Raw genomic sequence first — 24,288 nt, forward strand, 5'->3', positions numbered from 1 at the left:
AATCATATGCTAAGGATTCACCACTGTGTCCCTGAATCTTACAGGGCCAAACCCTGGGCACACTCAATTTGCATCTCCTGTACCAAGGAGGCTTCACATGGCTAAGACCACCACCCAGCATCACTTTTTCTGGTGCATAGGCAGGCCTTCTGTCCCTGTTCATAAGAAACTCGGACAAAGAGGTCCAGTAACCTACCCTCTTCTTCTTGGGCTCTGCGATCTCCATTCTCTTCCGACAAGCTACCACTCCTTCTGGGATTAAAGGGGGTCTCTCCTAAGAAGACATTGTTTAAAGTATGTGAAATGCCTTCCCGAGTATGAAAGAAACTTAAAGGAACCAAACACACACACACACACAAAGGCAGTCTGCAAGGGAAACACAAAACAACCCACACCAATTAAAATAAAGTGCATTCTGGGGAGTGAGGTAGGTAAAAGAGACCAGGCAACCACCAAAATTGATTCTATAGTTCATTTGGAAAAAAAAAACAAAAATTATCATAAAACTTATAAGAAAAACACACAGGAAAACAGTAGAATGAGAAACAGACATAAACCTAAGTATGTTTAGAATTCAACAGCATTAAATTCATTAATTAGTTGAGAACAATGACCACTCCATGAAACAAGTAGTAAACCACACCTCCCTCAGGAAAAACTAAATTGAGCACACACAAAACTCTATTCAGAAGAAAAAAGAAAGCAAACAGAAACAAAAATATGAAAATACAGAGAAAAATGACACTAAAGTATTTTAGAAATAATGTCGCCAGTTCTCTAGAACCCACAATCTAATAACTACGAAAGAGCACTAATGCTAATGTAATGAAAATGTGCAGGGTTTTTGAGATGTTTAAAAACAACAATAAAATAAAGAGGGGCTGGAGAGATAGTTCAGTGGTTAAGAAAATCTGCAGGTTGTTCCTGCGGAGGACCTAGTTCAGTTCACAGGACTCAGGAGTCAAGCGGCTCACCGCTAACTATGACTTCAGGGGATCTGATGCTGTCTCTGGACCTCCACAGACACCAGGAATGCACACTGTGTACATATTTACAAAGCAGGCAAGGAAAAAAGTGATAAAGAAAACAACTTTTAGGAACTTATATCCTAAAATACAGATTTATTTGTAGGAACACATCTATAAAGATGTAGACTGCTTATAATGGCAGAAAAACATAAAAATATGCTTCCACTGGCTCAATTTAAAAAACAGGGGGGATGGGGACGTGTGACAATTGCACCCAAGCTACTTCTAAGGGACAAACAACAAGTTACAACGCAGACTGTGACAGGGAGAAGTAGGTGCACAGAACTCTTCTTTACTTCATCCCTCCCACAGGCACGTGTGACTTCACCAGGAATGAAAAAGTGAAACCCGAGTGTGACTCTGGGCAACACCAGGAAGAGGCACGTGCCAAGCGGCCACCGGCCCAGCACAGCAACACAAACTGAAGCCTGCGAAGAAGGGCGGCCTTGCCTTACCTTGTCATCTCTCTTGTTGGGCACAGCTAAGTGCAATCTGTTCAGAACCTCATTCACTTTATTTCCTTTCATTTTCGTTTCTACTCGGTGAGCCAAAAGCCTATCACAAGCCTAAGAAAGTAGAAAAATAAGAGTCACAAAGCCATTGAGGCCAGTCCCCAGCCTCACACTGCAAGGAAGAATCAAGTCCTCCACTCATCCACAGGTTCACAACCCAGTATGGAACTTCCTACATATTTTCTTTCAGCAGGTAACTAGGTTCCCCAAAGGTTCACCTAACAATTTAAACAACTAATCGTATTCAAGGAAAACAAAAACAAACACAAAAACAAAAACCCAACCTAAATTATTTCCAGTGTTAGTAATTCCCAAAATGCAAACAGTTTCCCATAACTGACCGTTCTCAGACAAAAACACTAGCCCTGAGTTAAGAAAGCACCAACCTCCGTTTTAACTTGAATGACACCTTCCTCAGTCAGGGTGCTGGTCTCGATGACAGGAAATCCTTCAGCCTGCAAGTCTAGAAATATTTTCTGGAATACAAAGAAAAGAAGGGCAACATGCATTAATGTTTTGTGAATGGAGGTTGCAAACACTATTTGCTCAACAACTATGATTTGTTTTTAACTCTAAGAACAGTTTTAAGTTAATTTCTACAACAATCTTATATAATTAAAAATAAATAAATAAATACATAAGTGGAACAGCAGAGCCAGATGGATCTCTGAGTTCAAGGCCAGCCTGGTTTAAAGTGAGGCTCTACGACAGTCAAAGCTACAGAGAAAAATGTTGCCTCAAAAATTAAACAAACAAACAAACCCCCACAGAATCAAACCGAATCAAAGTCAGAAGCTCTGTGGAATACTCTGTAAGATTTCCCCTACTCCCCAACTCCCAGCACTAGGGGTTAAACTCAGCTACAAGCAAGCTCCCACTGACCTATATCCACAAACTCAAGATGCAATTTCTCAGGAGGAAAAATGCAAAAGAAGAGGATGACCAACTTTTATTGTTTTGTTTTAAGAAGGCAGACCCTGGATTCGTAGTTCAGGCTGGCCTAGAACACATACACCATGTAATACAAGCTAGCTTCTGCCTCAGTCTCCCTGCTGGGATTTCTGAAGCACAGTTCCTCATGAAGACAGGACCAACTTTTCAAAAGACGTTTTCAATGCTATTCCTTATTTTAAAGTTTCTGCTATAATAGCCCAAGAGAATTCTTCAGAAAATACAAAAATATTTGCTGTTTCATTTTGTGAATCACTAAGACTCTAAAGAAGGGACGCAATATGCTCTTCTCAAATGTTTACAACTACAAACCTCTCTCTAGCTTAGAGACGGGGGACCAACTTCTAATAGACACTAAAAGTTCCCATGAACAAGGTCAACTTCTATTATCAAGGGTGTAGAGCATGATTTCAGCGAAAGCTAGGGTCTCTGAGCACAAATCCTGTCACTTAACAACGAATGACCCGGGGTGTAAAACAGTCACTGTGACCCAGGGTGTAAGGCAGTCACTGTGACCCAGGGTGTAAGGCAGTCACTGAGCCCCCAGTCATGTGATAACTGTTGACTGTTACTACGATGTGACAACACACCAATGTTGAAGGACAGGCTCTACAGTGCAAGCCCTAAGCAAGCTGTACATTTCTACAGCATCCACTTCCCAATTCCTGTAACACCAACGACTGCTGGGTAGGCACTGTTTTCACTAGAGAGAATCAGAGACCAGAAAGATAACCTACAGTGATGTCAGCTCTCTACTAACAGCTGGTCAGTGACCAATTATCCAGGCAGTACCTTCACTAGCCAGACATGTGGGGCTCCGCAGGGTGACTCCCTTTCCTACCACATTGCTGAGTAGTAAAGCTGGACCTGAGCTGACCCCAAAGCCTGAGCACCTGACCAGTTTGTTTCACTTGTAAGCCTTCCTGGCTCTACCCACTCCCTTCCCGCCTCCTCCTCTCTTCAATGCCATATGGACTGACAAATTAAGATTATTTATAAGATATAAAGAGTTTTTGTTTCTCTGCTTTTTAAAATAAACTGATTCTCTGACATCAGTTAGATAATTAGTAATTTAAAGAATATACGATCCTGCCAGCTGGAATGAGCAGACGGGAGGATAAAGAGTTCAAGGCCATCCTAACCTACATTAGTCCTGTCTTTAAATAAGTAAGTAGTTGAAAAAAAAAACCCCAAACTTGCTGTGTTCTGCCCTAAGAAGACAACTTAGGACAAACTAATGCTTCCCATGGACAGAAGTCCCTTCCACTCAGGAACCATCCACCTTGGTTTAAACATGACAAAAGATATAAAGATATATCCAGACAGCTCTTTCAGTGTGCACTTGTCACCTGTGCAAACTCATACTGCTCCATACCCCAGGGGGTTGGATGAGGAGTCTATGAGCCCTAGGGTATTAATTTCTGACAAGCTACAGGTAAACATGAAGGGAACTTCTACTCAGGGATGGCAGTGAGAGCACTGTTCAAGTACCTGTCTCTCAAAGCATTTATCCTGAAAACTGTCTACTAAAAGGGTTAAACTGTTTGAAAATTTTTGACTACCAATGCAGCCTACCTCATGGATAATGCTGGCAGACACTGAACTTAGAAGGTGTTCTCCCTTACTCACTTGCAAACTTACTTAGCTACAGATTCCACTATGTAATAAAGTAAGCCATATTTACACTCGTTCTAAAGAGAAACTTGTGGGAAATACTTCCCTAGAACATTTCATAGCCTAAGGCCTGGAAAAGATAAAAGTACACATGACTTGAGGTACCTGGCTTCCCCTTGGGTACCAATTTAAAAGCAGTCCTTTTCTAGGGAAGCACATTTCCCAGTGGTTTAGTGTAGCAACCCCAGAACACAGGCGTTCCTACAGACTGGACACAGAGCAGGAGTCAGGAACCTACACTCCAGCTTTAATGTCCTACCACTAAACCACTGAGGATCATCTTAGTTCTCGAATAGAAACCTGATCTGGGAGCACTAAAAATCTTTCTAAAGGACGGTCTAAGGACTCACAGCTACTTTAAAAGAAAGTATACATAATTAATGTATCAGTGACTTACCTGATCTCCTTCAGAAAGTCAGCTATTCTCTTCACATCACATTTGTTTGGTACAACAATAAGAGGCTAGCAAGGAAGAAAAGAAGTTACTACTTTTACACTATAGAATCATGTATAGAATCATGTATAGAATCATGTATAGAATCATGTATAGAATCACGTGTAGAATCATGTATAGAATCATGTATAGAATAATGTATAGAATCATGTATAGAATCATGTATAGGATAATGTATAGAATAATGTATAGAATCATGTAGTCCCTCTCCTTGTCCATGCCTTTGCTTCCTGCCATTTCTCTGACCCAAGCTGAAATCAATTACTGGTATAAAACACCAAGTGGAAAGTTCTATAAATAAACAACTTGTAAATAAAATGTGCTCCATCCTAAGCAGTGCAATGAAGTCTTGTCTTAGTGCTGCATTCCCACCAGGACACAGATCATCCCTTTGTCTGGCTTACTACTGTCTGTGCTACCAGGCAACCAGGTTTATGTAAGTTGTCACATCACTAACATCTGTGGTGAATGAACATAGAATGGCTTCAGTGGTCTTGGAACCCATTACCTATGAGTGAGAAGGTGCTACTACGTAAATTAAGCATTAGTTAGCACACTTACCTTGTTGATAAACAGGGGTCTGATATTCTGGAAGAGTTCTAATTGCTCCTTCAACCCATGTCCACACTGCTCAGACAAATCCAACACATACAGAACTGGGCCAGGGCTGTGATGGCCTGCATCTCAATGGTGTTCCGATCCTCCAAAGGATGATCCGAAATCCCTGGAGTATCTACAACCTAACAACCAGGCTTCATTAACCGAAGTACACTCACTCCAAAGTGTCTCGGCTGTCCCAGAGTCACTCTCCTACATCCAAAACAGTTCTAACAAAACTAGTGTGTAAAATGCAACATTGAAAACTGCCCACAATAACCAAAGGAACAAGGAGAAAAAGTACTTATTTTTTAATAAGACAAAAACCCAATACAGGAGCTGGTATGGTGGCTCTCATCTGTAACTGCCATGAGTGTAAAACTAGAGTGACTACAGTGAGTGAGCTAAGGTCACCCTGACTAGAGAGACCCTGCCTGTCTCAAAAGAACAGATGCAGGCATCTAAGGAAACCCTGCAGAGTCCACTGAAGAGACATTGGCCCTGGGAGAAATGAGCCTTTTTTTCACATGGCTATCAAAACTGACAAACTCTCCCACCTCCTAAAGACTTGGCTTCTTCATCTTTTTTTTTTTTTTTACTTTTTTTTTGGCTTTATTAAATTGAGTATTTCTTATTTACATTTCGAGTGTTATTTCCTTTCCCGGTTTCCAGGCCACCATCCCCCTAACCTCTCCCCCTCCCCTTCTGTATGGGTGTTCCCCTCCCCATCCTCTCCAAATTGCCACCCTCCCCCTCAACAATCACATTCACTGGGGGTTCAGTCTTAGTAGAACCCAGGGCTTCCCCTTCCACTGGTGATCTTACTAGTATATTCACTGCTACCTATGAGGTCAGAGTCCAGGGTCAGTCCATGTATAGTGTTTAGGTAGTGGCTTAGTCCCTGGAAGCTCTGGTTGCTTGGCATTGTTGTTCATATGGGGTCTCAAGCCCCTTTAAGCTCTTCCAGTTCTTTCTCTGATTCCTTCAATGGGGGTCCTGTTCTCAGTTCAGTGGTTTGCTGCTGGCATTCGCCTCTGTATTTGCTGTATTCTGGCTGTGTCTCTCAGGAGCGATCTACATCCGGCTCCTGTCAGCCTGCACTTCTTTGCTTCATCAATATTGTCTAATTGGGTGGCTGTATATGTATAGGCCACATGTGGGGCCGGCTCTGAATGGGTGTTCCTTCTGTGTCTGTTTTAATCTTTGCCTCTCTATTCCCTGCCAAGGGTATTCTTGTTCCCCTTTTAAAGAAGGAGTGAAGCATTCACATTTTGATCATCCGTCTTGAGTTCATGTGTTCTATGAATCTAGGGTAATTCAAGCATTTGGGCTAATAGCCACTTATCAATAAGTATATACCATGTGTGTTTTTCTGTGATTGGGTTACCTCACTCAGGATGATATTTTCCAGTTCCATCCATTAGCCTATGAATTTCATAAAGTCATTGTTTTTCATAGCTGAGTAATATTCCATTGTGTAGATGTACCACATTTTCTGTATCCATTCCTCTGTTGAAGGCATCTGGGGTTTTCCAAGCTTCTGGCTATTATAAATAAGGCTGCCGGTTGGGGATTTAGCTCAGTGGTAGAGCGCTTGCCTAGGAAGCGCAAGGCCCTGGGTTTGGTCCCCAGCTCCGAAAAAAAAAAAAAAAGAATAAATAAGGCTGCTATGAACATAGTGGAGCACGTGTCTTTTTTTGAATATTTATTATTCATTCATTTATTCATTCATTCATTCTACAACCCAATTGCTTCCTCCCAGCTCCACCCCCATGGAGTCTCTCCCCTCCCTCTCCCCTTTCCCTGAGAGGGTAGGGCCCCCTGTAGGTATCCCCCAACCCTGGCACATCAGGTCTCTGCAGAGCTAGATGCATTCTCTCCCACTAAGGTCAAACAAGGCAGACCAGTTGGGGAACGAATTCCATAGACAGGCAACAGATTTAGGGAGAGCCTCTGCTCCAGGTTTTGGTGGACTCCCATGAAGACTGAACTACCCAACTACACATCTGCTACATATGTGCAGGAAGGCCTAGGTCCAGCCCGTGTATGTGCTCTTTGGTTGGTGGTTCAGTCTGTGAGAGCCCCAAAGGTCCAGGTTAGTTAACTCTGTTGGTCTTCCTGTGTATCCCTCAGTCCTTCCCTCAACTCTTCCATAAGAAACTCCCAGCTCTAATGTTTGACTGTGGGTCTCTGCATCTGTCTGAGTCAGCTGCTGGGTGGAGTCTCTCAGAGGACAGTGATGCTAGGCTCCTATCTGCAAGCAGAACAGAGTATTTATTAATCATGTCAGGATTGATGCTTGCCCACGGGATGGGTCTCAATTTGGGCCAGTTATTGGTCAGTTATTCCTTCAGTCTCTGTTCTATCTTTGTCCCTGCATTTCTTTTATTTTTTTTATTAACTTGAGTATTTCTTATATACATTTCAAGTGTTATTCCCTTTCCCGGTTTCCGGGCAAACATCCCCCTCCCCCCTCCCCTTCCTTATGGGTGTTCCCCTCCTCCCCTCCCCCCATTGCCGCCCTCCCCCAAAAGTCTAGTTCACTGGGGGTTCAGTCTTAGCAGGACCCAGGGCTTCCCCTTCCACTGGTGCTCTTACTAGGATATTCATTGCTACCTATGAGGTCAGAGTCCAGGGTCAGTCCATGTATACTCTTTAGGTAGTGGCTTAGTCCCTGGAAGCTCTGGTTGCTTGGCATTGTTGTACATATGGGGTCTTGAGCCCCTTCAAGCTCTTCCAGTTCTTTCTCTGATTCCTTCAACGGGGGTCCTATTCTCAGTTCAGTGGTTTGCTTCTGGCATTCGCCTCTGTATTTGCTGTATTCTGGCTGTGTCTCTCAGGAGCGATCTACATCTGGCTCCTGTCGGTCTGCACTTCTTTGCTTCATCCATCTTGTCTAATTGGGTGGCTGTATATGTATGGGCCACATGTGGGGCAGGCTCTGAATGGGTGTTCCTTCAGTCTCTGTTTTAATCTTTGCCTCTCTATTCTCTGCCAAGGGTATTCTTGTTCCCCTTTTAAAGAAGGAGTGAAGCATTCACATTTTAATCATCCGTCTTGAGTTTCATTTATTCTAGGCATCTAGGGTAATTCAAGCATTTGGGCTAATAGCCACTTATCAATGAGTGCATACCATGTATGTCTTTCTGTGATTGGGTTAACTCACTCAGGATGATATTTTCCAGTTCCAACCATTTGCCTACGAATTTCATAGACTCGTTGTTTTTGATAGCTGAGTAATATTCCATTGTGTAGATGTACCACATTTTCTGTATCCATTCCTCTGTTGAAGGGCATCTGGGTTCTTTCCAGCTTCTGGCTATTATAAATAAGGCTGCGATGAACATAGTGGAGCACGTGTCTTTTTTATATGTTGGGGCATCTTTTGGGTATATGCCCAAGAGAGGTATAGCTGGATCCTCAGGCAGTTCAATGTCCAATTTTCTGAGGAACCTCCAGACTGATTTCCAGAATAGTTGTACCAGTCTGCAATCCCACCAACAATGGAGGAGTGTTCCTCTTTCTCTGCATCCTCGCCAGCATTTGCTGTCACCTGAGGTTTTGATCTTAGCCATTCTCACTGGCGTGAGGTGAAATCTCAGGGTTGTTTTGATTTGCATTTCGCTTATGACTAAAGATGTTGAACATTTAGGTGTTTCTCAGCCATTCGGCATTCCTCAGCTGTGAATTCTTTGTTTAGCTCTGAACCCCATTTTTTAATAGGCTTATTTGTCTCCCTGCGGTCTAACTTCTTGAGTTCTTTGTATATTTTGGATATAAGGCCTCTATCTGTTGTAGGATTGTTAAAGATCTTTTCCCAATCTGTTGGTTGCCATTTTGTCCTAACCACAGTGTCCTTTGCCTTACAGAAGCTTTGCAGTTTTATGAGATCCCATTTGTCGATTCTTGATCTTAGAGCATAAGCCATTGGTGTTTTGTTCAGGAAATTTTTTCCAGTGCCCATGTGTTCCAGATGCTTCCCTAGTTTTTCTTCTATTAGTTTGAGTGTGTCTGGTTTGATGTGGAGGTCCTTGATCCACTTGGACTTAAGCTTTGTACAGGGTGATAAGCATGGATCGCTCTGCATTCTTCTACATGTTGCCCTCCAGTTGAACCAGCACCATTTGCTGAAAATGCTATCTTTTTTCCATTGGATGGTTTTGGCTCCTTTGTCAAAAATCAAGTGACCATATGTGTGTGGGTTCATTTCTGGGTCTTCAATTCTATTCCATTGGTCTATCTGTCTGTCTCTGTACCAATACCATGCAGTTTTTATCACTATTGCTCTGTAATACTGCTTGAGTTCAGGGATAGTGATTCCCCCTGAAGTCCTTTTATTGTTGAGGATAGCTTTAGCTATCCTGGGTTTTTTGTTATTCCAGATGAATTTGCAAATTGTTCTGTCTAACTCTTTGAAGAATTGGATTGGTATTTTGATGGGGATTGCATTGAATCTGTAGATTGCTTTTGGTAAAATGGCCATTTTTACTATATTAATCCTGCCAATCCATGAGCATGGGAGATCTTTCCATCTTCTGAGGTCTTCTTCAATTTCTTTCCTCAGTGTCTTGAAGTTCTTATTGTACAGATCTTTTACTTGCTTGGTTAAAGTCACACCGAGGTACTTTATATTATTTGGGTCTATTATGAAGGGTGTCGCTTCCGTAATTTCTTTCTCGGCTTGTTTCTCTTTTGTGTAGAGGAAGGCTACTGATTTATTTGAGTTAATTTTATACCCAGCCACTTTGCTGAAGTTGTTTATCAGCTTTAGTAGTTCTCTGGTGGAACTTTTGGGATCACTTAAATATACTATCATGTCATCTGCAAATAGTGATATTTTGACTTCTTCTTTTCCGATCTGTATCCCCTTGACTTCCTTTTGTTGTCTGATTGCTCTGGCTAGAACTTCAAGAACTATATTGAATAAGGGAGAGAGTGGGCAGCCTTGTCTAGTCCCTGATTTTAGTGGGATTGCTTCAAGTTTCTCTCCATTTAGTTTAATGTTAGCAACTGGTTTGCTGTATATGGCTTTTACTATGTTTAGGTATGGGCCTTGAATTCCTATTCTTTCCATGACTTTTATCATGAAGGGGTGTTGAATTTTGTCAAATGCTTTCTCAGCATCTAATGAAATGATCATGTGGTTCTGTTCTTTCAGTTTGTTTATATAATGGATCACGTTGATGGTTTTCCGTATATTAAACCATCCCTGCATGCCTGGGATGAAGCCTACTTGATCATGGTGGATGATTGTTTTGATGGGCTCTTGGATTCGGTTTGCCAGAATTTTATTGAGTATTTTTGCGTTGATATTCATAAGGGAAATTGGTCTGAAGTTCTCTTTCTTTGTTGGGTCTTTGCGTGGTTTAGGTATAAGAGTAATTGTGGCTTCATAGAAGGAATTCGGTAGTGATCCATGTGTTTCAATTTTGTGGAATAGTTTGGATAATATTGGTATGAGGTCTTCTATGAAGGTCTTATAGAATTCTGCACTAAACCCGTCTGGACCTGGGCTCTTTTTGGTTGGGAGACCTTTAATGACTGCTTCTATTTCCTTAGGAGTTATGGGGTTGTTTACCTGGATTATCTGTTCCTGATTTAACTTCGGTACCTGGTATCTGTCTAGGAAATTGTCCATTTCCTGAAGATTTTCAAGTTTTGTTGAATATAGGTTTTTATAGTAAGATCTGATGATTTTTTGAATTTCCTCTGAATCTGTAGTTATGTCTCCCTTTTCATTTCTGATTTTGTTAATTTGTACACACTCTATGTGTTCTCTCGTTAGTCTGGCTAAGGGTTTATCTATCTTGTTGATTTTCTCAAAGAACCAACTTTTGGTTCTGTTGATTCTTTCTATGGTCCTTTTTGTTTCTACTTGGTTGATTTCAGCTCTGAGTTTGATTATTTCCTGTCTTCTACTCCTCCTGGGTGTGTTTGCTTCTTTTTGTTCTAGAGCTTTTAGGTTTGCTGTCAAGCTGCTGACATATGCTCTTTCCTGTTTCTTTCTGCAGGCACTCAGCGCTATGAGTTTTCCTCTTAGCACAGCTTTCATTGTGTCCCATAAGTTTGGGTATGTTGTACCTTCATTTTCATTAAATTCTAAGAAGTTTTTAATTTCTTTCTTTATTTCTTCCTTGACTAGGTTATCATTGAGTAGAGCATTGTTTAATTTCCACGTATATGTGGGCATTCTTCCCTTATTGTTATTGAAGACCAGTTTTAGGCCGTGGTGGTCCGATAGCATGCATGGGATTATTTCTAACTTTCTGTACCTGTTGAGGCCCGTTTTTTGACCAATTATATGGTCAATTTTGGAGAAAGTACCATGAGGAGCTGAGAAGAAGGTATATCCTTTTGCTTTAGGGTAGAATGTTTTATAAATATCTGTTAAGTCCATTTGGCTCATGACTTCTCTTAGTCTGTCTAATTCTCTGTTTAATTTCTGTTTCAATGATCTGTCCATTGATGAGAGTGGGGTGTTGAAATCTCCTACTATTATTGTGTGAGGTGCAATGTGTGTTTTGAGCTTTAGTAAGATTTCTTTTACGTATGTAGTTGCCCTTGTATTTGGGGCATAGATATTTAGGATTGAGAGTTCATCTTGGTGGATTTTTCCTTTGATGAATATGAAGTGTCCTTCCTTATCTTTTTTGATGACTTTTAGTTGAAAATGGATTTTATTTGATATTAGAATGGCTACTCCAGCTTGCTTCTTCTGACCATTTGCTTGGAAAGTTGTTTTCCAGCCTTTCACTCTGAGGTAGTGTCTGTCTTTGTCTCTGAGGTGTGTTTCCTGTAGGCAGCAGAATGCAGGGTCCTCATTGCATATCCAGTTTGTTAATCTATGTCTTTTTATTGGGGAATTGAGACCATTGATGTTGAGAGATATTAAGGAATAGTGATTATTGCTTCCTGGTATATTCATATTTGGATGTGAGGTTATGTTTCTGTGCTTTTCTTCTCTTTGTTTTGTTGCCAAGACGATTAGTTTCTTGCTTTTTCTAGGGTGTAGCTTGCCTCCTTATGTTGTGCTTTACCATTTATTATCCTTTGTAGTGCTGGATTTGTAGAAAGATATTGTGTAAATTTGGTTTTGTCATGGAATATCTTGGTTTATCCATGTATGTTAATTGAAAGTTTTGCAAGGGTTGGGGATTTAGCTCAGTGGTAGAGCGCTTACCTAGGAAGCGCAAGGCCCTGGGTTCGGTTCCCAGCTCCGAAAAAAAGAACAAAAAAAAAAAAAGAGAGTTTTGCAGGATACAGTAACCTGGGATGGCATTTGTGTTCTCTTAGGGTCTGTATGACATCTGTACAGGATCTTCTGGCTTTCATAGTCTCTGGCGAGAAGTCTGGTGTGATTCTGATAGGTCTGCCTTTATATGTTACTTGACCTTTTTCCCTTACTGCTTTTAGTATTCTTTCTTTATTTTGTGCATTTGGTGTTTTGACTATTATGTGTCGGGAGGTGTTTCTTTTCTGGTCCAATCTATTTGGAGTTCTGTAGGCTTCTTGTATGCCTACGGGTATCTCTTTTTTTAGGTTAGGGACGTTTTCTTCTATGATTTTGTTGAATATATTTACTGGTCCTTTGAGCCGGGAGTCTTCACTCTCTTCTATACCTATTATCCTTAGGTTTGATCTTCTCATTGAGTCCTGGATTTCCTGTATGTTTTGGACCAGTAGCTTTTTCCGTTTTACATTATCTTTGACTGTTGAGTCGATGATTTCTATGGAATCTTCTGCTCCTGAGATTCTCTTCTATATCTTGTATTCTGTTTGTGATGCTTGTATCTACGGCTCCTTGTCTCTTCCTTTGGTTTTCTATATCCAGGGTTGTTTCCATGTGTTCTTTCTTGATTGCTTCTATTTCCATTTTTAATTCCTTCAATTGTTTGATTGTGTTTTCCTGGAATTCTTTCAGGGATTTTTGTGATTCCTCTCTATAGGCTTCTATTTGTTTGTTTATATTTTCCTGGAATTCTTTCAGGGATTTTTGTGATTCCTCTCTGTAGACTTCTACTATTTATTTATGTTTTCCTGTGTTTCTGTAAGGGAGTTCTTCATGTCTTTCTTGAAGTCCTCCAGCATCATGATCAAATATGATTTTGAAACTAGATCTTGCTTTTCTCGTGTGTTTCAATATTCTGTGATTGCTTTGGTGGGAGAATTGGGCTCCAATGATGCCATGTAGTCTTGGTTTCTGTTGTTTGGGTACCTGCGCTTACCTCTCGCCATCAGATTATCTCTAGTGTTACTTTGTTCTGCTATTTCTGACACTGGCTAGACTGTCCTATAAGCCTGTGTGTCAGGAGTGCTGTAGACCTGTTTTCCTGTTTTCTTTCAGCCAGTTATGGGGACAGAGTGTTCTGCTCTCGGGCGTGTAGTTTTTCCTATCTACAGGTCTTCAGCTGTTCCTGTGGGCCTGTGTCTTGAGTTCACCAGGCAGGTCAGTTGGAGCTGGAAGGTTTGTCTTACCTGTGGTCCCGAGGCTCAAGTTTGCTCGTGGGGTGTTGCTTATGAGCTCTCCAAGGCGGAGGCATTCAGGAAGATCCTGCCCTTTCCGGGAGCTTCCGAGTACCAGGGTTCCAGATAGCGTTTGGTGTTTTCCTATGGAGTCAGAGATGTGGGCCGAGTGTAGACTCTTCTGGTTTCCCAGGCGTATCTGCCTCTCTGAAGGTTTAGCTTTCCCTCCCACGGGATTCGGGTGCAGAGAACTGTTTATCCGGTCATTCCCTCAGGCCAAAACCTTGTTTCTTATTTGCCTTTTGCCACTCTATTGAAGCCCTTCAACCTTTACAACAGTTTGATATTTACAAAGTTCACAGTGGAGAAATGATGGTTAAATTACATAAAAGAAAAAAAAACCTCAAAGTTTTAATGAAGTTTATGATTTATTTGCATTGGTGTTTTTCCAGCATGTATGTCTGTGCGAGCATGTTAAATTCCCTGGAACTGGAGTTACAGACAGTTGCGAGTTGTCATGTAGTTGCTGGGAATTGAACCCAGGTCCCCTAGAAGAGCAGCCAGTGCTCTTAACTGCTGACCCATCTCTCCAACCACAAGAAGCATCTATTTTCTGTAAATATGAATGCTAAATACTTCCCTTCTGGGAATATTTCAACCATTCTGCTTCATGTTCAAATGGTGTCTGCTGAACCACACTGCCATTGGATCTTTCTGATCCAGCCACCAAAAAAGCCAATGGTGGTTTTGCCTTGGAAAGCATTCAAGGCCGGGCAGGGGAATGAATGCAAAGGTGAGCCAACCAGTGCAAACTACTCGTTCACTTTTAAAGACGATGACGCCTAGGGACTGGGAGTCGGTTCTGCAGGCAAAAGCCATACAAGTCTGATGAGCTGACTTCAGCCCTTGGATGTAGTGATGCACAGCTGTAATCTCAGCTTTCCCAGGGTGACACGGGAGCACAGGCAGGAGACTTGGCAGGAAACTAGTGTGTAAGGAGAGAGACCCTGCCTCAAAACAAGAAGTACTTAGCTCTTCACTTTTTCTTCCTTTGTTTTGCAAAGGAAGGACAAGTTAGTACTTCAGGTCACCTTATAAATAGGAAACTATGTTCTATAGATAAGGTGACCTGACAAAGAAAATTTAGACTTTAAAATTTTTTCCTATTTTATTTTATGTGTATGAGTGCTTTGCCTGCATGTTGTTTGTTTGTATGCATGCATGTAAGCTTGGATTTTGTCTAAAGTTCTTCAAGACCTCACCAGTTCATCTGAGTCCATGGAAGCAGCAAGCAGCAAGCAGCCCCCAGAATATCATGAAAAGTTCTTTGGTGAGTTTCTGTCTACAAAGTCATGACAAGCAAAGATCAGCAACAAGATGTAAGGTGAACCAATGCCAGAGACTCCTCCCACTGGCTGTGGGGTCATATTTCTATTCTTTCTAAACATCGTATGTCCTCTCATGTGCTTGCTTCAGCAAAACATCCTTTCACCTATCTTCCCCAACAAAACATCATATGACATAACTGAGTTTCCAAAGAAACCATAAAATACCACTTCGTGTGTGTGTGTGTATGTGTGTGTGTGTGTGTGTGTGTGTGTGTGTGTGTGTGTACATATATACCTGCAGAGATAAGAAGAGAACATTAGACCTCCTGGAGTTGGGTTGCAGGTGGTTAAGAACCACCACATATGAGTACTAAGAACCGAACTAGGGTCTTCTGCAAGACCAGCAAGTGCTCTTAATCTGCTGAGAATCTCTCCAGATCTAAAATTTAGACTTCTGGTTGTTGTGTTTTTGCCAAATAGCTTTTAGAGTACAGTATTTGCCTAGTGTGTCCAAGGTCCTGAGTTTGGCATCTGCATAAAAAAGAAAGACAGGGAAAGATGGGGTCAGAGGTGGAAAGGAAGTGAGGGGAGGTGGGGGAGAGAAAGAGGTATTATTCTTAGTACAGTGTCACTCAACTGGCATCACACTAATGGGAACTATACCACAATTGGGTATGACTGAAACCCTCTGAGTACTTCTTTATCCAATAATCTATGTAACAAACACAACGTAATAGACATGTGTCGTAGGGTGATGAGACTCTCACTGTGATAAAACTCCAAAGAAACTTGGGGAGGAAAGGGTTTATTTAGCTTATGGTTCCAAGGAAATCAGGACAAGAACTGAAGCAGGACAAGGGCCTGCAGGCAGGAGCTGATGCAGAGACCATGGGGGGTGCTGCTTACTGGCTTGTTTTTGATGACTCTCTCAACCTGCTTTCTTACAGAACCCCGGACCACCAGCCCAGGGATGGCACCACCCATAAGTTCTCAGTTCTCCACCATTAATCATTAATTTAAAAATGCCCTACAGCTTACCTACAGCCTGATTTTTTGGAGGCATTTCTCAGGTGAGGCTCCCCTCTCTCTGATGACTCTAGCTTGTATGGAGATGGCATAAAACTAGCCAGAACAACCCAATTTCGTTAAGGGATACCAGTTGAAAATAGATTCTTCAATAGATTTTTTTCAGTGGACCTAAGAGAACTAGACAACCCTGTGCAGCCACCATTCTGTCATTCACCAAGTACACAATGAACCATTTAACAAAGCCTTTGTTCCCGGCCCGCAGCAGCTCTCTGCTCCCAGACCCGGTGAGAGAGAGACCCAACCGCCTGGTCAGGTGGGCACTCCTGAGGCTGCAGAGCGGAAGAGACCACCAACACTGCTCACCCCTGCCCACATCCCTGGCCCAAGAGGAAACTGTATAAGGCCTCTGGGCTCCCGTGGGGGAGGGCCCAGGAGCGGCAGGACCCCTGCCACAGACACCGCCGGACCCTGAAGGAAACAGACTGGATAAACAGTTCTCTGCACCCAAATCCCGTGGGAGGGAGAGCTAAACCTTCAGAGAGGCAGACAGGCCTGGGAAACCAGAAGAGACTGCTCCCTGCACACACATCTCGGACGCCAGAGGAAAAAGCCAAAGACCATCTGGAACCCTGGTGCACTGAAGCTCCCGGAAGGGGCGGCACAGGTCTTCCTGGTTGCTGCCGCTGCAGAGAGCCCCTGGACAGCACCCCACGAGCAAACCTGAGCCTCGGGACCACAGGTAAGACCAAATTTTCTGCTGCAAGAAAGCTGCCTGGTGAGCTTGGGACACACGGAAGCAGAATTTCTCTAGAACCGGGCACGTTCTGTGTTTACCGGAAGTCCCACACCCGCGGATCCCGGCCCGCAGCAGCTCTCTGCTCCCAGACCCGGTGAGAGAGAGACCCAACCGCCTGGTCAGGTGGGCACTCCTGAGGCTGCAGAGCGGAAGAGACCACCAACACTGCTCACCCCTGCCCACATCCCTGGCCCAAGAGGAAACTGTATAAGGCCTCTGGGCTCCCGTGGGGGAGGGCCCAGGAGCGGCAGGACCCCTGCCGGAGACACCGCCGGACCCTGAAGGAAACAGACCGGATAAACAGTTCTCTGCACCCAAATCCCGTGGGAGGGAGAGCTAAACCTTCAGAGAGGCAGACAGGCCTGGGAAACCAGAAGAGACTGCTCCCTGCACACACATCTCGGACGCCAGAGGAAAAAGCCAAAGACCATCTGGAACCCTGGTGCACTGAAGCTCCCGGAAGGGGCGGCACAGGTCTTCCTGGTTGCTGCCGCTGCAGAGAGCCCCTGGACAGCACCCCACGAGCAAACCTGAGCCTCGGGACCACAGGTAAGACCAAATTTTCTGCTGCAAGAAAGCTGCCTGGTGAACTCAAGACACAGGCCCACAGGAACAGCTGAAGACCTGTAGAGAGGAAAAACTACACGCCCGAAAGCAGAACACTCTGTCCCCATAACTGACTGAAAGAGAGGAAAACAGGTCTACAGCACTCCTGACACACAGGCTTATAGGACAGTCTAGCCACTGTCAGAAATAGCAGAACAAAGTAACACTAGAGATAATCTGATGGCGAGAGGCAAGCGCAGGAACCCAAGCAACAGAAACCAAGACTACATGCCATCATCGGAGCCCAATTCTCCCACCAAAACAAACATGGAATATCCAAACACACCAGAAAAGCAAGATCTAGTTTCAAAATCATTTTTGATCATGATGCTGGAGGACTTCAGGAAAGACCTGAACACACTTAGGGAAGCACAGGAAAACATTAATAAACAAGTAGAAGCCTACAGAGAGGAATCGCAAAAATCCCTGAAAGAATTCCAGGAAAACACAATCAAACAGTTGAAGGAATTAAAAATGGAAATAGAAGCAATCAAGAAAGAACACATGGAAACAACCCTGGATATAGAAAACCAAAAGAAGAGACAAGGAGCTGTAGATACAAGCTTCACCAACAGAATACAAGAGATGGAAGAGAGAATCTCAGGAGCAGAAGATTCCATAGAAATCATTGACTCAACTGTCAAAGATAATGTAAAGCGGAAAAAGCTACTGGTCCAAAACATACAGGAAATCCAGGACTCAATGAGAAGATCAAACCTAAGGATAATAGGTATAGAAGAGAGTGAAGACTCCCAGCTCAAAGGACCAGTAAATATCTTCAACAAAATCATAGAAGAAAACTTCCCTAACCTAAAAAAAGAGATACCCATAGACATACAGGAAGCCTACAGAACTCCAAATAGATTGGACCAGAAAAGAAACACCTCCCGTCACATAATTGTCAAAACACCAAACGCACAAAATAAAGAAAGAATATTAAAAGCAGTAAGGGAAAAAGGTCAAGTAACATATAAAGGGAGACCTATCAGAATCACACCAGACTTCTCGCCAGAAACTATGAAGGCCAGAAGATCCTGGACTGATGTTATACAGACCCTAAGAGAACACAAATGCCAGCCCAGATTACTGTATCCAGCAAAACTCTCAATTAACATTGATGGAGAAACCAAGATATTCCATGACAAAACCAAATTTACACAATATCTTTCTACAAATCCAGCACTACAAAGGATAATAAATGGTAAAGCCCAACATAAGGAGGCAAGCTATACCCTAGAAGAAGCAAGAAACTAATCGTCTTGGCAACAAAACAAAGAGAATGAAAGCACACAAACATAACCTTACATCAAATATGAATATAACGGGAAACAATAATCACTATTCCTTAATATCTCTCAATATCAATGGCCTCAACTCCCCAATAAAAAGACATAGATTAACAAACTGGATACACAACGAGGACCCTGCATTCTGCTGCCTACAGGAAACACACCTCAGAGACAAAGACAGACACTACCTCAGAGTGAAAGGCTGGAAAACAACTTTCCAAGCAAATGGTCAGAAGAAGCAAGCTGGAGTAGCCATTCTAATATCAAATAAAATCAATTTCCAACTAAAAGTCATCAAAAAAGATAAGGAAGGACACTTCATATTCATCAAAGGAAAAATCAACCAAGATGAACTCTCAATCCTAAATATCTATGCCCCAAATACAAGGGCACCTACATATGTAAAAGAAACCTTACTAAAGCTCAAAACACACATTGCACCTCACACAATAATAGTGGGAGATTTCAACACCCCACTCTCATCAATGGACAGATCATGGAAACAGAAATTAAACAGTGATGTAGACAGACTAAGAGAAGTCATGAGCCAAATGGACTTAACGGATATTTATAGAACATTCTATCCTAAAGCAAAAGGATATACCTTCTTCTCAGCTCCTCATGGTACTTTCTCCAAAATTGACCATATAATTGGTCAAAAAACGGGCCTCAACAGGTACAGAAAGATAGAAATAATCCCATGCGTGCTATCGGACCACCACGGCCTAAAACTGGTCTTCAATAACAATAAGGGAAGAATGCCCACATATACGTGGAAATTGAACAATGCTCTACTCAATGATAACCTGGTCAAGGAAGAAATAAAGAAAGAAATTAAAAACTTTTTAGAATTTAATGAAAATGAAGATACAACATACTCAAACTTATGGGACACAATGAAAGCTGTGCTAAGAGGAAAACTCATAGCGCTGAGTGCCTGCAGAAAGAAACAGGAAAGAGCATATGTCAGCAGCTTGACAGCACACCTAAAAGCTCTAGAACAAAAAGAAGCAAATACACCCAGGAGGAGTAGAAGGCAGGAAATAATCAAACTCAGAGCTGAAATCAACCAAGTAGAAACAAAAAGGACCATAGAAAGAATCAACAGAACCAAAAGTTGGTTCTTTGAGAAAATCAACAAGATAGATAAACCCTTAGCCAGACTAACGAGAGGACACAGAGAGTGTGTCCAAATTAACAAAATCAGAAATGAAAAGGGAGACATAACTACAGATTCGGAGGAAATTCAAAAAATCATCAGATCTTACTATAAAAACCTATATTCAACAAAATTTGAAAATCTTCAGGAAATGGACAATTTCCTAGACAGATACCAGGTATCGAAGTTAAATCAGGAACAGATAAACCAGTTAAACAACCCCATAACTCCTAAGGAAATAGAAGCAGTCATTAAAGGTCTCCCAACCAAAAAGAGCCCAGGTCCAGACGGGTTTAGTGCAGAATTCTATCAAACCTTCATAGAAGACCTCATACCAATATTATCCAAACTATTCCACAAAATTGAAACAGATGGAGCCCTACCGAATTCCTTCTACGAAGCCACAATTACTCTTATACCTAAACCACACAAAGACACAACAAAGAAAGAGAACTTCAGACCAATTTCCCTTATGAATATCGACGCAAAAATACTCAATAAAATTCTGGCAAACCGAATTCAAGAGCACATCAAAACAATCATCCACCATGATCAAGTAGGCTTCATCCCAGGCATGCAGGGATGGTTTAATATACGGAAAACCATCAACGTGATCCATTATATAAACAAACTGAAAGAACAGAACCACATGATCATTTCATTAGATGCTGAGAAAGCATTTGACAAAATTCAACACCCCTTCATGATAAAAGTCCTGGAAAGAATAGGAATTCAAGGCCCATACCTAAACATAGTAAAAGCCATATACAGCAAACCAGTTGCTAACATTAAACTAAATGGAGAGAAACTTGAAGCAATCCCACTAAAATCAGGGACTAGACAAGGCTGCCCACTCTCTCCCTACTTATTCAATATAGTTCTTGAAGTTCTAGCCAGAGCAATCAGACAACAAAAGGAGATCAAAGGGATACAGATCGGAAAAGAAGAGGTCAAAATATCACTATTTGCAGATGACATGATAGTATATTTAAGTGATCCCAAAAGTTCCACCAGAGAACTACTAAAGCTGATAAACAACTTCAGCAAAGTGGCTGGGTATAAAATTAACTCAAATAAATCAGTTGCCTTCCTCTATACAAAAGAGAAACAAGCCGAGAAAGAAATTAGGGAAACGACACCCTTCATAATAGACCCAAATAATATAAAGTACCTCGGTGTGACTTTAACCAAGCAAGTAAAAGATCTGTACAATAAGAACTTCAAGACACTGAGGAAAGAAATTGAAGAAGACCTCAGAAGATGGAAAGATCTCCCATGCTCATGGATTGGCAGGATTAATATGGTAAAAATGGCCATTTTACCAAAAGCAATCTACAGATTCAATGCAATCCCCATCAAAATACCAATCCAATTCTTCAAAGAGTTAGACAGAACAATTTGCAAATTCATCTGGAATAACAAAAAACCCAGGATAGCTAAAGCTATCCTCAACAATAAAAGGACTTCAGGGGGAATCACTATCCCTGAACTCAAGCAGTATTACAGAGCAATAGTGATAAAAACTGCATGGTATTGGTACAGAGACAGACAGATAGACCAATGGAATAGAATTGAAGACCCAGAAATGAACCCACACACCTATGGTCACTTGATTTTTGACAAAGGAGCCAAAACCATCCAATGGAAAAAAGATAGTATTTTCAGCAAATGGTGCTGGTTCAACTGGAGGGCAACATGTAGAAGAATGCAGATCGATCCATGCTTATCACCCTGTACAAAGCTTAAGTCCAAGTGGATCAAGGACCTCCACATCAAACCAGACACACTCAAACTAATAGAAGAAAAACTAGGGAAGCATCTGGAACACATGGGCACTGGAAAAAATTTCCTGAACAAAACACCAATGGCTTATGCTCTAAGATCAAGAATCGACAAATGGGATCTCATAAAACTGCAAAGCTTCTGTAAGGCAAAGGACACTGTGGTTAGGACAAAACGGCAACCAACAGATTGGGAAAAGATCTTTACCAATCCTACAACAGATAGAGGCCTTATTTCCAAAATATACAAAGAACTCAAGAAGTTAGACCGCAGGGAAACAAATAACCCTATTAAAAAATGGGGTTCAGAGCTAAACAAAGAATTCACAGCTGAGGAATGCCGAATGGCTGAAAAACACCTAAAGAAATGTTCAACATCTTTAGTCATAAGGGAAATGCAAATCAAAACAACCCTGAGATTTCACCTCACACCAGTGCGATTGGCTAAGATCAAAAACTCAGGTGACAGCAGATGCTGGCGAGGATGTGGAGAAAGAGGAACACTCCTCCATTGTTGGTGGGATTGCAGACTGGTAAAACCATTCTGGAAATCAGTCTGGAGGTTCCTCAGAAAATTGGACATTGAACTGCCTGATGATCCAGCTATACCTCTCTTGGGCATATACCCAACAGATGCCTCAACATATAAAAGAGACACGTGCTCCACTATGTTCATCGCAGCCTTATTTATAATAGCCAGAAGCTGGAAAGAACCCAGATGCCCTTCAACAGAGGAATGGATACAGAAAATGTGGTACATCTACACAATGGAATATTACTCAGCTATCAAAAACAACGACTTTATGAAATTCGTAGGCAAATGGTTGGAACTGGAAAATATCATCCTGAGTGAGCTAACCCAATCACAGAAAGACATACATGGTATGCACTCATTGATAAGTGGCTATTAGCCCAAATGCTTGAATTACCCTAGATCCCTAGAACAAACGAAACTCAAGATGGATGATCAAAATGTGAATGCTTCACTCCTTCTTTAAATGAGGAAAAAGAATACCCTTGGCAGGGAAGGGAGAGGCAAAGATTAAAACAGAGACTGAAGGAACACCCATTCAGAGCCTGCCCCACATGTGGCCCATACATATACAGCCACCCAATTAGACAAGATGGATGAAGCAAAGAAGTGCAGACCGACAGGAGCCGGATGTAGATCGCTCCTGAGAGACACAGCCAGAATACAGCAAATATAGAGGCGAATGCCAGCAGCAAACCACTGAACTGAGAATAGGTCCCCTATTGAAGGAATCAGAGAAAGAACTGGAAGAGCTTGAAGGGGCTCGAGACCCCAAAAGTACAACAATGTCAAGCAACCAGAGCTTCCAGGGACTAAGCCACTACCTAAAGACTATACATGGACTGACCCTGGACTCTGACCCCATAGGTAGCAATGAATATCCTAGTAAGAGCACCAGTGGAAGGGGAAGCCCTGGGTCCTGCTAAGACTGAACCCACAGTGAACTAGTCTATGGGGGGAGGGCGGCAATGGGGGGAGGGTTGGGAGGGGAACACCCATAAGGAAGGGGAGGGGGGAGGGGGATGTTTGCCCGGAAACCGGGAAAGGGAATAACACTCGAAATGTATATAAGAAATACTCAAGTTAATAAAAAAAAAAAAAAAAAAAAAAATAACAAAGCCTTTGTTAACCTGTCATCTTCCGTAACTCATCATCTGAAAGTCGATGAGTCCTTGCTCCAGGTCCTATGCCTACATTGTTTTTTCCCTTTTGTTTAATTCACTGAAATACTAACTCTGCTGCCAAGTAAAGCTTGCTTTAGTGCGCATTGTTGCGTGTGATTTACATCAATGCTAGGCTCTTTAGTTCCTCCTCCCATGTTTGCGCAACTTTTTTCATACTCAATAATTATCTTTATTTCTATGGGGATAAAGTGTTCTAATCATAGCTACACAGTAGAAAGTCACCTAGACTAAAATCACCTGGAAAGAAACATTAGAGCACGCTGTACTTCAGGGTATTAAACACACACATGCACGCACGCACGCACACATGCACACACACGTGCACGCATGAATGCACACAAATCTTAAAAAATATTTTCAAGGAAAACTTGACCTAGAATTTTTATAGCAAGTCGTAGGAACAGGGAAGACCTATCTTGAATCCACGAGAATATTCTCAACAAGTCATCCTAAACTGACTTATTCCTGAGGTGGAGAGCTGGGAATGTAGATTTTAAAAAGTGACAGTTTAGGAGCTAAAGAAAGGGTTCAGTCAGTAAAGTGTCCTGCAAGAACATGAATCCCCTGCACCCAGGTAGCAAGCCAAGTGCAGCAGTGAGCACCTGTAAACCTGGTGACAATGCTGGGAGGAGGGGAGCGAAGGGGAGGGTATCAGGCACACATTGGCTGGCCTGCCTAACAGAGTCACTGAGCTTCAGGCCCAGCAACAGATCTTGTCTCAATAAATAAGGCAGAGAGGAGAACAGTTGAAGGCAACAATGTCAGCATCTGGCCTCCAAACACATGCACACATCCACATGAATATGTACACACACACACACACACACACACACACACACACACACAGAAAGAGAGAGAGAGAGAGAGAGAGAGAGAGAGAGAGAGAGAGACAGACAGACAGACAG

The 24,288-nt window shown here is 42.2% G+C and overlaps 1 pseudogene across 1 annotated transcript in view; it reads right to left on the reverse strand.

The window, feature by feature from the left end:
* The window catches only part of LOC134482732 (GTP-binding protein 4-like), a 31,303-nt pseudogene extending 7,786 nt beyond the window's left edge, over nt 1-23,517 (reverse strand). The window contains exons 1-6 of the transcript XR_015641990.1: nt 23,434-23,517; nt 5,181-5,359; nt 4,563-4,627; nt 1,927-2,016; nt 1,484-1,594; nt 197-274 (exon numbers count right to left, since the gene is read on the reverse strand). The product of XR_015641990.1 is annotated as a GTP-binding protein 4-like, transcript variant X2 (transcript). The remainder of the gene's footprint in view (nt 1-196; nt 275-1,483; nt 1,595-1,926; nt 2,017-4,562; nt 4,628-5,180; nt 5,360-23,433) is intronic.
* Nucleotides 23,518-24,288: the final 771 nt, after the last annotated feature.

Source organism: Rattus norvegicus, chromosome 17 (assembly GCF_021556685.1).
Source record: "Rattus norvegicus strain SHRSP/BbbUtx chromosome 17, alternate assembly SHRSP_T2T, whole genome shotgun sequence".
NCBI lineage: Eukaryota > Metazoa > Chordata > Mammalia > Rodentia > Muridae > Rattus > Rattus norvegicus.